At 35.4% G+C, this 12,708-nt stretch overlaps 1 pseudogene across 1 annotated transcript in view; it reads right to left on the reverse strand.

Moving 5' to 3' along the window:
- LOC111171311 (uncharacterized) overlaps positions 1–12,708 on the reverse strand; it is a 106,281-nt pseudogene that overhangs the window by 88,172 nt on the left and 5,401 nt on the right. Inside the window, exons 4-7 of the transcript XR_016391762.1 lie at positions 10,855–10,926; positions 4,176–4,247; positions 856–927; positions 152–232 (exon numbers count right to left, since the gene is read on the reverse strand). The product of XR_016391762.1 is annotated as an uncharacterized LOC111171311 (transcript). The remainder of the gene's footprint in view (positions 1–151; positions 233–855; positions 928–4,175; positions 4,248–10,854; positions 10,927–12,708) is intronic.

Genomic DNA, 12,708 nt, shown 5'->3' on the forward strand with positions numbered 1-12,708 from the left:
TCCTTACTTTCCTCATTTGAAAAAAAAAAAATAAATGGCTCTCAAGAAATGCTTTCCAGAGTTCATACTGGTCTTACACCCAGCTAACCAATAACTGCATGATGTTTTTACACACAGTTTTTTACATTTATTCATCTTCTGTTTTACTTACTACTTGTGTAAAAAGTGCATTCCATGCTGGGCCTGAAACGTTCCAAAGCTCATTTCTGTGAGTAAATTGCAACCCAGATTTCTACAAAAAAAGACACAAGCAAAAGAAGAAGAAAAATATATATTCTTTCAGAACATTTATCCTTTGGCAATAATTCTAATTTATATATGATGAAACATAACATCACTACTCCATACACTAAAGAAATCTCACTGTGGAAGTTATTATGGTTTATACTTTCATGATTATATATGTGGTGCATTATATACAAAATAGTAAATGCTTATTAAATACTCGTGTTAAGTGATCTTTATTTCTCTAGAAAGGCAGCACTATTGACATTTTGGGCTGGATAATTCTTTGCTGTGGGAGGCTCTCCTGTACAGTGTTGGATGTTTTGTAGCATCTCTGGCCTCTGTCCACTAGATGCCAGGAGCATATACAGTTCTGACAAGCAAAAATATCTCCAGACACTACCAAATGTCACCGGTGTGCAAAATCACCCTGGGTGAGAACCACTGCTCTATAATGATTCACTCTGATCTGTGTAATAATTCTCACACTAATCTTTGCTGGAGACAAAAAGGATTTGCTACAAAATTTTAGTAGTAATTTTTACATTTAAAAATGAGTAACAAATTAATTTTATAAAAAATTAAGCTTTATAAAATTTGCAAACATAATGAATTATATTTGTAACTTACATAAACTGCAAAAAAGGTAGTGGTTCAAATGTACATCTTTCGATAGACGGTATTTTATTGCAGGATAAATCTCTAGGAAAAGTAAAAGGAAAATATTGCCTTGATTAGCTATTAGATATCAAATTAGTAGGGATAACTAGTAGAAGTTGGAATGATAATAATAAATAAGAAGCTTTGGTCTAATCTCCAAACCTTAGGAATTACTATTTGAAACTTCCAGAGCCCCTAACCCTGCCTTCACCTCTCTTAAGAGTCTCACCTTCAGGATCTTCATAAATTAAATATACAACTATAGATCAATAGATTTTGGAGGTAACTTTTTCTGAGGGCAGAAGCACTGATTAGATTCCACCTTTTGTGGTCTCATCAAATTCTAGATTATGAGCTCAAAGTTTTTATCTCTATATATCATTATAATTTCTAATATTAAAAGGAATATTATATTTACACACTCCCCAGTATAGTTCTGTTTTTCTAGGCCAATTCATTACTAGAAGAAATAAAAGATAACGTTTCACACAATTTGAAAGGAGGTTACTCCTATCATTAATATGTAATGTTAATTCAGGATTACACCTTCTACCATATTGGCTTTTATTCGAAAATACCTACTCTTGACGATAGCTGACTATCATATTTCCATTGATTCCAGCTTAGTCTCTCATTTCACCTGGATAGGTATAACTGTCTTCTGACTGGTTTTTCCATCTCTACCCTCTCCTTTTCTAAGCCATCCTCCACGCGACCACCAGATTAACTCTTTGGAAGCGGTTCTCAAATACCAGCATCACTTGTGAGCTTATTGAATATACAAATATTCAACCTACTCTGGACCTCTTGAATTAGTAACTACGGGGGTGGAACTTGTGTTTTCACAAGCCCTCCAAGTGGTTGGTTCTGATGCAGGCTAATGCTTGTCCTAAAGCACTGCTGTGGTAACATGCTAGCTTGGCATGCTATCCTTGGCTTGGCCTCCAAAGCCCTAGATGATCTGGCTCTAATCTCTTACTCTTCCCACTTGTACTCTACAGGTACTGAGTATTTCTTCTGTGTTTTGCCTTTCTCCCACTTTCCTTTTGCAACCTTATTCTTCCCAAGATGTCTGTCATTGATACCCAATGGCCCTTCGTGCTCCCATTTAAACAGCATTGCTCTAATAACATCTTCCCTGATCCAATTTGAAGTCTTTTTTTCCCTCTTTTGTGCTCTAATACCAACTTACAGCTCTCCTTCCCCATATTCATTTCTTTCTTTAAATATAGCTCTTTTTGCAACCCATTTCCTCTGAGCATAAACTCCTTCAAAGTATGGACTAGATTCTGCTTATGTGCATCATCTATCATGTTTAAAGCCAACGCGTGGACATGAAGCAAACTCAAATATTTATAAAATCAGCAAATAGCTGGGGAGTGAACAGAAGGAGGAAATGACTGTTTTTTAAAAGAAGTGTAGATTTATTACTTCATGGTGCCTCCATAGCACTTTGTCATTATGGTTTGAGCTTATTATATGTTTATTTTACCTATGAGATCATGAGTTGCTAAAAGGAATCCTGTCTTACCCATCTTCATGTTTACAACACTAGGCATAGTGCGTATTAGCATATTCTTTTTTTGCTTTTTTATTGATTGGCATTTTTTTTAAAGAATGAGAATACTTATGCTAACATAAAATAATCAGATTATAAAGTATTTCATAGTAGAAGTAATGAAGGGCCTAGTCCACTGAGCAGTTATCTTATTTGTTTTTCTGCAAACTGTGTTTGTAAGGTTTGGAGCCCAGATGGCAGAGAAGAGACTAATATAAAGGTGATTGTCCCTTAATGTTTGGAAGGTTTGATAATTAAAAGAACTATTTTTCGGGTCATGTGAGGCTCTTTATACCCATTTCCCTTAAGCCTTTTATATTTGCAAGAAGAATCTATTTGCTAAAGAGGATCATTAATTGGCCTAATAAGGAATAATGACATATACAGCTTTGGATGCCATGGACAAAGGACAAAAACTGAGCTTTTATAGCAAAAAACACAGTTATCTCCTTATCCCCAAATAAAAAGAAATACTAGGCAATCATTTCCTCTTTGATAAAGAAGCTGGAGAGGGAATTCCCGGCGATCCAGGGGTTAGGACTCGGCGCTTCCACTGCTGGGGACCTGGGTTCAATCCCTGGTCAGGGAACTAAGATCCTGCAAGTCGTGTGGCATGGCCCTAAAAACAAAACAAACAAACAAACAAAAAAAACAGAAAACAAAAGGCTGGAGAGATTTTTGTTAGGGGCATTTCTGATATGCTTATTTAGTGTGAACATTTCTAAATATACCACTTAACCATCATTTTAAACATTCGTAATTATCAGTATAACAGTTTATGCACTGAAATCCTTAACAACAGTTTGTTCTTGTGGTAACTTAATGTGTTCCTGACAGTACTGATTTTTTTTTGATGTGGACCATTTTTAAAGTCTATACTGAATTTGTTACAATATTGCTTCTTTTTTTTTTCATGTTTTGGTTTTTTGGACATGAGGCATGTGAGATCTTAGCTCCCTGACGAGGGATTGAACCCACACCCCCTGCATTGGAAGGCAAAGTCTTAACCAGTAGGCCACGAGGGAAGTCCCTTTACAATACTGTTTATATAATTCATCTGCTTAAATATTTAACACTTAAATGTTAATTTAATTTAGATTAAATTATCAAAGCTATGAGTTAATGGCATTCATATTAATGTAAGTGTGCTATATTTTCTTGTCCTGCAGGTGACAATTTGAGGTTAACTTTAATTCCTCTCATTTCACTAAACCAACTTTTTCAATCCTTTTCTGTAAAGACCAGATAAGTAAATATTTTAGGCTTTGCAGGCCACATACAGTCTCTGTCACATATTTTTTGTCTTTTTTCTTTTTTCTCATTTACAGCCCTTTAAAAATCACTTTTAAGTTATGGGCTGTATAAAAATGGACTGTGGGCCAGATTTGATCCATAGGTCATAAACAAAATGTAAATACAGATGGAGACTATATGAACACTTATATAACAAGGTTCATATGGGAGTCTATAATGGCTGAGACCTCATTACCACTTTTCCTCTACAACTAAAGGGTATTTTTCTATCTATACCTTGTCTATATAGTTAAAAAATTAAAAATGAATAGGAAATATTTAGTGCTAGTGATGGGCTGGGGGCCTACACAGACTCACAGAATTGTAGAATTTAATTGCTAGAAGAAATTGAAGACATTATCTCACTTGAACCCCTTAATTACTGTATATATAATCTACTTTATAGATAAGAACTCATAAATAAATATGATTAACTTACAAATATTAGAGGGGTAGCAAGCCTTCAAATGAGTTCTTATGTAATTCAGTCAAATAATTTTCACTGAGAATTCTGAAAAATGAAAAGGTTATTTCTGGATCAAAATGCAAAATAACTACAACTATATACTACATAGGACTAACTCCTATATGTGGAGGAAAGCTGGGTAAAGGTGCCACCTAAACAACATAATTCTTTTTTAATTTAGGGATGGTGATTTCTGCTCTGTTTCCATTTAAACCTTCTTTTCACGTCCTCCTTTGTGTCCATCTCTCTCCATCACACATGTGCTTACATGCACACACACACACACACCACGCACTCTTCCCACCAAATCATATAGTTAATGCCTACTCTCTAGATCAGGAAGTCTCGGTTAGAACCCTGCAGTTGCAGTGATTCCCTTCCTTACTCTCTTTCCCCAAACCTTATTGGGAAGTCCCACACAGAACTGTATCAGGGCAAATGAAGCCATCTGATTTTTTCCCCCATTACAAACTTTTTGAAAACTACAATCTGCATAAAATATACATAACTGTTCAATAATTCAATTGAACAACTGTTCAACTATTTAATAATTACAAAACATATGCCCAAGTAACACCATTCATGTCAAGAAAGAATCCTGCCAGCATCCCAGAAGCCCCCCGTGTGCCCTTTTCCAATCACAACGCTCTCTCTGACTTCCTAGAGGTAACAACTATCCTGACTTTAGTAATAATTTCCTTGCTTTTTAAATGTGGTTTTGCCTTTTCGCTATCAGCCATAAACAACACAGTTTAGTCTTGCTTCTTCTTGAACTTTATATGAGTGGAATCATATTATATGTATTATTTTCCACATGGATCTTTTCATTCAACATTATTTTGTAAAATTATTTTATTTTTGCCTGTAATATGTAGTGTTGCATGTCCAACTACATGAGGATTCTGAGTATTTGAAAGTGGCTAATGTGACTAAGGAGTTGAATTTTTAATTTAATTAATTTCAATTATTTTAAAATTAAAACTGATACTCAATGTAATTATTGGAAAATGTTTATGTTATCAAAATTTTCATATGTGATACATTTTCGACTGTAAATCTTACGAAATCTAAATACCAATCAAGTATTTGTAATAAAATTTAGCAACCAAATTGGGATTTCAAAGAGTTAGTATGGGCAAAAAATGTAGATCCTCTCATTAGTTTTTATATTGATTACATGTAGATATGATAATACCTTGGATATTTAAAAATACTTAGTATGAAAAAAGCATAGAATATCTTATTAATAATGTATATAATGATTACATGTTAAAATGATAATATTTTGGATATAAGGGTTAAATAAAAAATATTAACATATATTTCATCTGTTTCATTTTACTTTTATTTTTAAGTGGCTATCAGAAAACTTAAGATTACTTATGTGGCTTGCATTATATTTCTGATGAAGTGTATGACTTCTAAGTATGATTATACCATAGTTTACTCATTCAACTGTTGGTGTATACTGAGATTTTTTCTAGTTTTTATTTATTAAAGACAATACTGCTTTGAAACTTCTTGTATTTGTATCCTGATACATATTTGCCTGAGTTTGTCTAGTATGTAATAGGGATACAAAATTGTTTCCTAAGAAGTTGTGCTATTTCAAGTTGGCAGATTGAAGCATGTCAAGTCTCCACCCCTTCAACTTCCACCAAAATCCTTAAGAATGATAGAAAAGATATAACTTAAAAATCACAACCTTAGCTCAATGTGTGGGAGCACCTCCCCTACCAGAAACGTCCCGGAGCTGCCTACAGGGTGATCAGTTGGAATAGTGCGGTAGGAGCAGCCGACAGCACACATCAACCCCACATCTTCCCTCCTTGATCAAGGCAGCAAAAGGTGTTTTCTTCTAGGCAGAGCAATTGGTGTTAGAAAGGGGGCAAGGTCCCAGAACCCTGAAAGAAAGGTATGCACTCCCTGACTAGCCACAAGAAGTCACCTTCCACCTCTACCTTATTACCAGGGGAACCCATTGGGTGTAATAAGCCCCAACAGCTCATTTCACTTCTCCCCTTAAGCTAGGAAAGAAACGCTGTAGAATCTCAACTACAAAGATGAATTACACTCAGGAATGACCAAACAATGTGAGAAAGTCAACTCCATTAAGGACAGAAAACAAAAACAAACATAAGAGCTTATAGCCGATGAATCAGTTAACAAAGCACAAGAGGACCTTAGGATAGCACAATTATTACCCTCAGACAGATGTAAGCAGATAGTGCCTCCATTAATCAAGAATATACAAATGAAAAGTGTTAGCAATAATAAAAAAAAACTCAGTATATGAGCAGCAGAAGTGACAGTTAAAGAATAAATTAGGAAACTGAGAGATGCAGCCAATGACTTCTCCAGAATGCAGAATGAAGGGAGCAGGAACGATTCACAGTCAAGCCTGACGCCTGGGTCTGCATGAAGAATGTTAAGCCCTTTGCTTCTGCTGGTCTCAAAATAAAGTCTAGTAACATGCTGCGGGGAGGAGGGCGTGGTGTTTTGCACCTGTTTCTTATGTCTGATAAGCAGGAAGGAACATAACCAGTATCCCAAGAGTGGAGTGAGGGAGTGGTAGAGAGAGCCAGTACAGAAGAAACTCTGTAAGATGTCAAAGGTAGGTTTCTCTTGCCTGGAAGTATCCCCTTCCTTGCAGGTAATACTAACAGTGGTACATCCTTCAGGAGCCTTGGGGATCTGAGCACAAGCTATGTTGCCTTGTGAAGCTATTTCCACTGAGTTCTGCATTTAAAACGTTCTGCTTTTCACTCACAGTGTCTCTTGGTCACACATTTATATTAATTCCATCTCATAGCTTAATTCCAGCTCAAAAATTAATTCTTTACTCATAGCTTATGAGAATTAAAATATTACTACCTGGAAACTCTGCAACTCAGTTATTAAGGTGGTTCATATTATACAGAATATAGTCACACACATTTGTATAAGATCACTAAAACAAAAACACAAAAGACTTCAATTCCCACAAAGAACTCTTGGAGCCCTGAGCATGCTTCAAAGACCCTGACCTCAATTTGAAATTCACCATTTTAGAAGGAATCGCAGTGATTGTCAGAATACATGCTAGGGGGCAGGGTCAACAGATGGTGCTAAGATTGATTGTTTTCTCACTTCTAAGTAGTGGTTTCATATTTTCATGGAAATGATCCAAAAAGAAAAAAAACAAATCAATATGTCCAACGACATTTATGGTAACCCTTTCCATACCTTCAAAGGTAGGAAAAAACTCTACCTCCCCATATGGCGTAAAACTGTATGTATACACCATACATGATATACAAACGTCACAGGAAATGATGGTATATGAAAAAAAGCTACATAAAAGTGGAACTCATATATACTAATTATAACTTTGAACCTTGGCAAGAATTCAGTAAGTACAGCAAAGAGATGATCCTCAACTGTTTATGGCACTGTCTTCTCTGACTGGCTGATGCCCATATCAGACTGGTTACAGTTTGAATATCATGGTAGGACAGGGCGTAACCAAACAGTATGTATTTCAAATTAATGGGGTTTCTTTCTCTGGAGTTGTTTGGATGACAGGATAGTAGAAATTTTTAAAATAACAACGGTAAATTCAGCCTAGAAGTAAACTTGAGATTGAGAATGAGTTAAGTCACCGAAAATTTACCCAAAAAGGAGCTTCAAATAAGCAATAACTGAAACAAAATACATTAATCTGTAAAATTCCAAATATTCATTTTGACTGAAGAAGAAAATTTTTAAACTATGGGGAATCAGAGTTAAAGCCAGATCTAAAACTTTCTCACACCATGAAAATATCAAACCAGGCATGAAGTAACATTTAGGAAAGATCCATGTCTAACTTTTGACCAGGGTTCTAGTCTAAGGCAATCTTCTGAATTTCACATTCATTCTTGATTCTGTATTACTGACAATTATCCTTCTTTCCACCTCTGTAACTTCTAGGAAATTGAGAGATCTCAGGGTTTCTTTGTTTCATTGATTTAACTATATCAATCAACTATATATATATATAATGCAAACAATAGGCATTTCTGGAACTGATCTACTCTCCTTCCCCTGCTTTCTTTCTCCACAAAGTACTTAGCAATGCTTGAAATTATATCTATTTATTATACTTATATACTTATTTCTATATATTTGCAAACCCCCTGAGAACTGGTATACTTGGTCTGTTTCATTCTTGGGCCTGTAACCCTAGCATGTAAAAGAGTTCCTGGCATATAGTAGATATTCGAAAAATATTTTTTGAATGAATTCAGAAAGTGACAAGTTATCAACTATCAGATACTTTTATTTAAAACAAATTATCCATTTATCGTCACTCATGAGGATAAGTACAGGAAAAGAAATGTCTTTCTTCTCCCCTACATTTGTGACTCAATCTTTTGAGACAAGAATCCTTTGAGAATTTCATAAAAGCAATGGTTCTTTTCCCTAAAAAACTGCACTTTCTTGAACACACGCAAAAGTGTGCATGCAATTTCGACTTGTGGATCATCCTTTTAGGGCAGAGGTCTGTGAATCGAGAGGACTGAATCCAGAGTGCCAAACTTGGATGGGAAATAAAAGTACATCTCAGTTTTCACAAATCTCTAACTAAAATCAGCACTTCCTTCCATTATGAATGTAGGCAACAAACCACAGTAGATCAGCAGTACAGTTAATTTGGGCCTAACAAAAATCACAGGTCATTTCATATCACGTATATGTTGCAGATACCTCGAAATATCATTTATTCTCATCACTACCCTGGAGTTATAATATTTATTAGACCTACCACTGTATCTTGTTTTTTAATGTGTTAAGAGAAGCATATTTATTACTATTTCACTAATTTTAAAAATATTCTGAAAACTATTTCAATATAGCTGGTTTCCTTTGTTTTTCTATATAGTTGGGCTTATTATACATTTTAAAACATTATCCCAAGAACATAAGCTTCTGCAGCTTGCCGAAGAGGTATACGCTGGGGAGCAGGAGGGAGGTTAAGGAATTCTGCTTTGGGGAACCACTGACCTCAAGTTAGGAACCCCTGCTTATAAGGTATAAACTTCAAGCTGACTTAGAACTCTTCAAACCTTACCAGACTCATGTTATAGTGTATCACCTCCCAAACACATGCTTTTTAAAAATCAATTTTTAAATTTCAATTTATTTTTTAAAAATATGTAATATATATTCACATCTCAAAATTCCAAAAATATGTAGCACACAATTCAAACTTTTTCTCTTACCTCTGTCCCTCTGCCTACCACTCCCCTCCACTCCCAGAGGAAATTAAGTTATCTATTTCTTGTGCCAAATGATTTTCATTTTTCTTACAAGTTTGGGAAATAAAATCTCCAAGTTAGATACTATCATGGGAAAGGTAAACTACATATAATATTTAGGAAATCTGTAAATTAAAAAACATTGCCTGGTTCTAGCAGTTTTTTCCTTACCAATAAGATATCAGACTAAGGAGGCATCTCTTTAAGGGTGGTCACAATACCTGTTTTTAGATTGACTGTTATGTCTTTTATTATTAATTTAGAAGTCATTTATGACTTGTCTATTCAAGTTGAACTACGGATATGACCACAGACTGTTATGAAAAATTACTTTGAATGTTTTTTTTCCAAAATCACTAAACTGACATTTTCTACAAATCTATAAAAAAAAATAGTAACAGAAAAATGGGCAAAGGACAGACAATTCAGAGATAAAATACAAATGTACAGTAAAAATATAAAGATATTAAATTCACAAGTAATAAGAAAAATTCAAATTCAGATGGGCCTCCTTTTATTCACCCGTCAGATTAGCAGAAAAAAAAAAAAAGGGAGAATATCCAGTGGTGGTGGAAGGGTGTGGGGAAATGAATGTCATCACAGCATGATGACTGGAGTATAAGTTGGCACAACTTTTTTGAGGGCAATTAAAATTTTATGTCTAAATAGTCTTCACCCCAACAATCTCATTTCTAGATAACTATTCTATAGAAATTAATGACCAGGCTCACAAAAATGCATGCACAAGGATATTCATTGCAGCAATGCAAGTAACAAGAAAACTGGACATAATCTAAACATCCTTCAATAGGGGCATTATTAAACTGTGATACATTCATACTATGGAATATTAGGCAAGAGTTTAAATGAATGGGGTAACCCTCTATGTACTGGGAAGGAAAGAAATCTAAGACATATCATGAAATGAAGGAATCAAGTTGCAGGATGTTACTTATGTATAAAAAAGATAAGAAAAACACACAAACCTATTTTGCTATCTGTAAATATGTATGTACTCACACGTATGGAAAAGAGTCTGGAAGGATTAATACAAAACTCAAAGTAGTGGGTGGGGGATTAGGGCACAAGGAGGGTTTTCACTATATCTGTTATTTCATTGTTATATATTGAGAATACAATCATGTATTACTTGTATAATGGAAAATAAGTTTAAATTGTCTCTTACTGATTTTAAAGAGGTCCTGCCAAATTTAATTTTTAAAATAAACACAGAATTTCAATCATTAGGTTGCTTTGGGATATGGAAGGGGAAATACCTTTTCTCACAGGTATTGACCTCAAAATTCTGGACCAAGAAAGATCTTACAATGCAGTTAGCTTTTTGTATTGATATTTGGGGAGAGTATACTCACAGCTTCTAAGCCCAGCAGTATGCCTTCCATATACTTTCATCAATGTAAGAAATAAAGTTTCCTTGGAAATTTCTGTGAAGAAACACAGTTCATATCCTTTTATAGGTAGGAAGAGAATGCAGAGAATAAGGAAAAGAATAGTGGCCACCGAGTGGGAAATACTCAAATGCAGAAAAGACCAGCTTTCCAGTTCCCACAGCTTATCAGCTTATCAGTGTGCACAATTAATAAAAACATACCGTGAGGCCACTGGCGCAAACAATGAAGCATCTCCTCAGAACCTGAACTTCCTATCTGTCCAATTTCTTGGATACACGCCAATTACTTTTTTTCCAAAATCACTTATGTGTCTAAAATGACTCCTACAAATCAATGAGAAAAATGGCAAACATTTATCAATATCAGAAAATAAATATAAAGAAATCCTATGCCAGGAAACATCAAGGCTTTGGCTCAGTCCACTCAGAATCTCTCCATGTGTTAGAAGGATACAGGCAATTAGAAATCATAGGGAGTAATACGAAAATATCTCTTCAACATATTGCATAGGGAAAAGCACAAGTCACTGAGCAAGGAATAAAGTTATTACCTCATTAGGGGAACAAAATACAAAGGAAAGAGATCGGAAGGAAGGACACACATCAAAACAGTAACAGGAGTTACCTTATTGGTGGTAGGGAAGGTGGGGTGCAATTTTCACATTTTATCCTATATACTTCTGTGACATTTCTTTTTTTAAACAGTGAGAATGTATCCAGGAATTAGACATGTTTAAGACAAGCTGTTAAATGCCTGAGGTTCAGTTTCAACCACTAACTCAGTGGTTGACTTTGAATCTTTCGCTTTAGCTTTGCCCTCTTCCCTCAGCAACAATGTAACTATTCAGTTTATACGCACATTTTTCACGGGAGTCAGAAAGAAGTCAAAATGGATACCTGTCTGCCCATCTGCCTGAGGGACATTTTCACTCAAACAGAGCCTTCTGCTTGCTTTATACTCACCAATAAAAGATGCCTAAGACTGAAGTCATCTCCCTCAAACTGACCCTGCTTCCCAACTGCTGTATTTCCACCTGTTATACCACCATCATTCTTCCCATCAACACATACGAGTTTTCTCTTTCCTGTACTACAATCCCCCAACTCTAGTCAATTACTGCTTCTTACCAGTTTTTCCTCTGTAGTACTCTCAGGTTTTTCTTTCTACTTCCATCACAACCACTCTAATTCGGCCCCTTCTCACTTTACTCCTAGATTTTGCTAAAGCATTCTGTCTGGTCTCCCTGAAGCAAGCTTTCCTCTCTAGATCCCTCTACATATGAAATCTAAAATAAGCATCTTATATTAATCATTTATCTCTCTTGCTTGAAAACTTGCAGTGGCTCCCCATATCTTATAGCATAATTTTCAAACACCCATTGCCGATAGCCAATGTATTTTTATAATCCTACCTTTCATTGTTGCCTAACCCAATTCTTTTCAGCCAGACTAATATATAAAATTCTGCTCAGTCCTGCAGTCACACTTTTGCCTAGACGGTACTGCCTCTTATTTTTCTGACAAATCACAGCCAATCTTTAAAGTCCCAGCTAAAGATTTAGGTTATCCATGCAGCCTTCTGTGACCTCCACACCCCTGTTATTACAGGTTCTGGTGAATTACAGCACCTATCTGTATTTCTCTTAATACTTAATTATATATTACCTCCCTTTTAAGGCATATCCCCTTTCTTCCCACTTGTCATTGTCATGTTCTGGAGACAATGCCATATACTTCTGTGGCTCCTAAAGTACTTAGCCCTGGGTTGGGCACAAAATGGGTGCTACATATAGAAAGCCAGGGGACAAAGATGACT

Source organism: Delphinapterus leucas, unplaced genomic scaffold (genome assembly GCF_059928025.1).
Source record: "Delphinapterus leucas isolate spDelLeu-1000000601 "Yukka" unplaced genomic scaffold, BTC_Dleu_Yukka2 spDelLeu_asBTCV2_sq74, whole genome shotgun sequence".
NCBI lineage: Eukaryota > Metazoa > Chordata > Mammalia > Artiodactyla > Monodontidae > Delphinapterus > Delphinapterus leucas.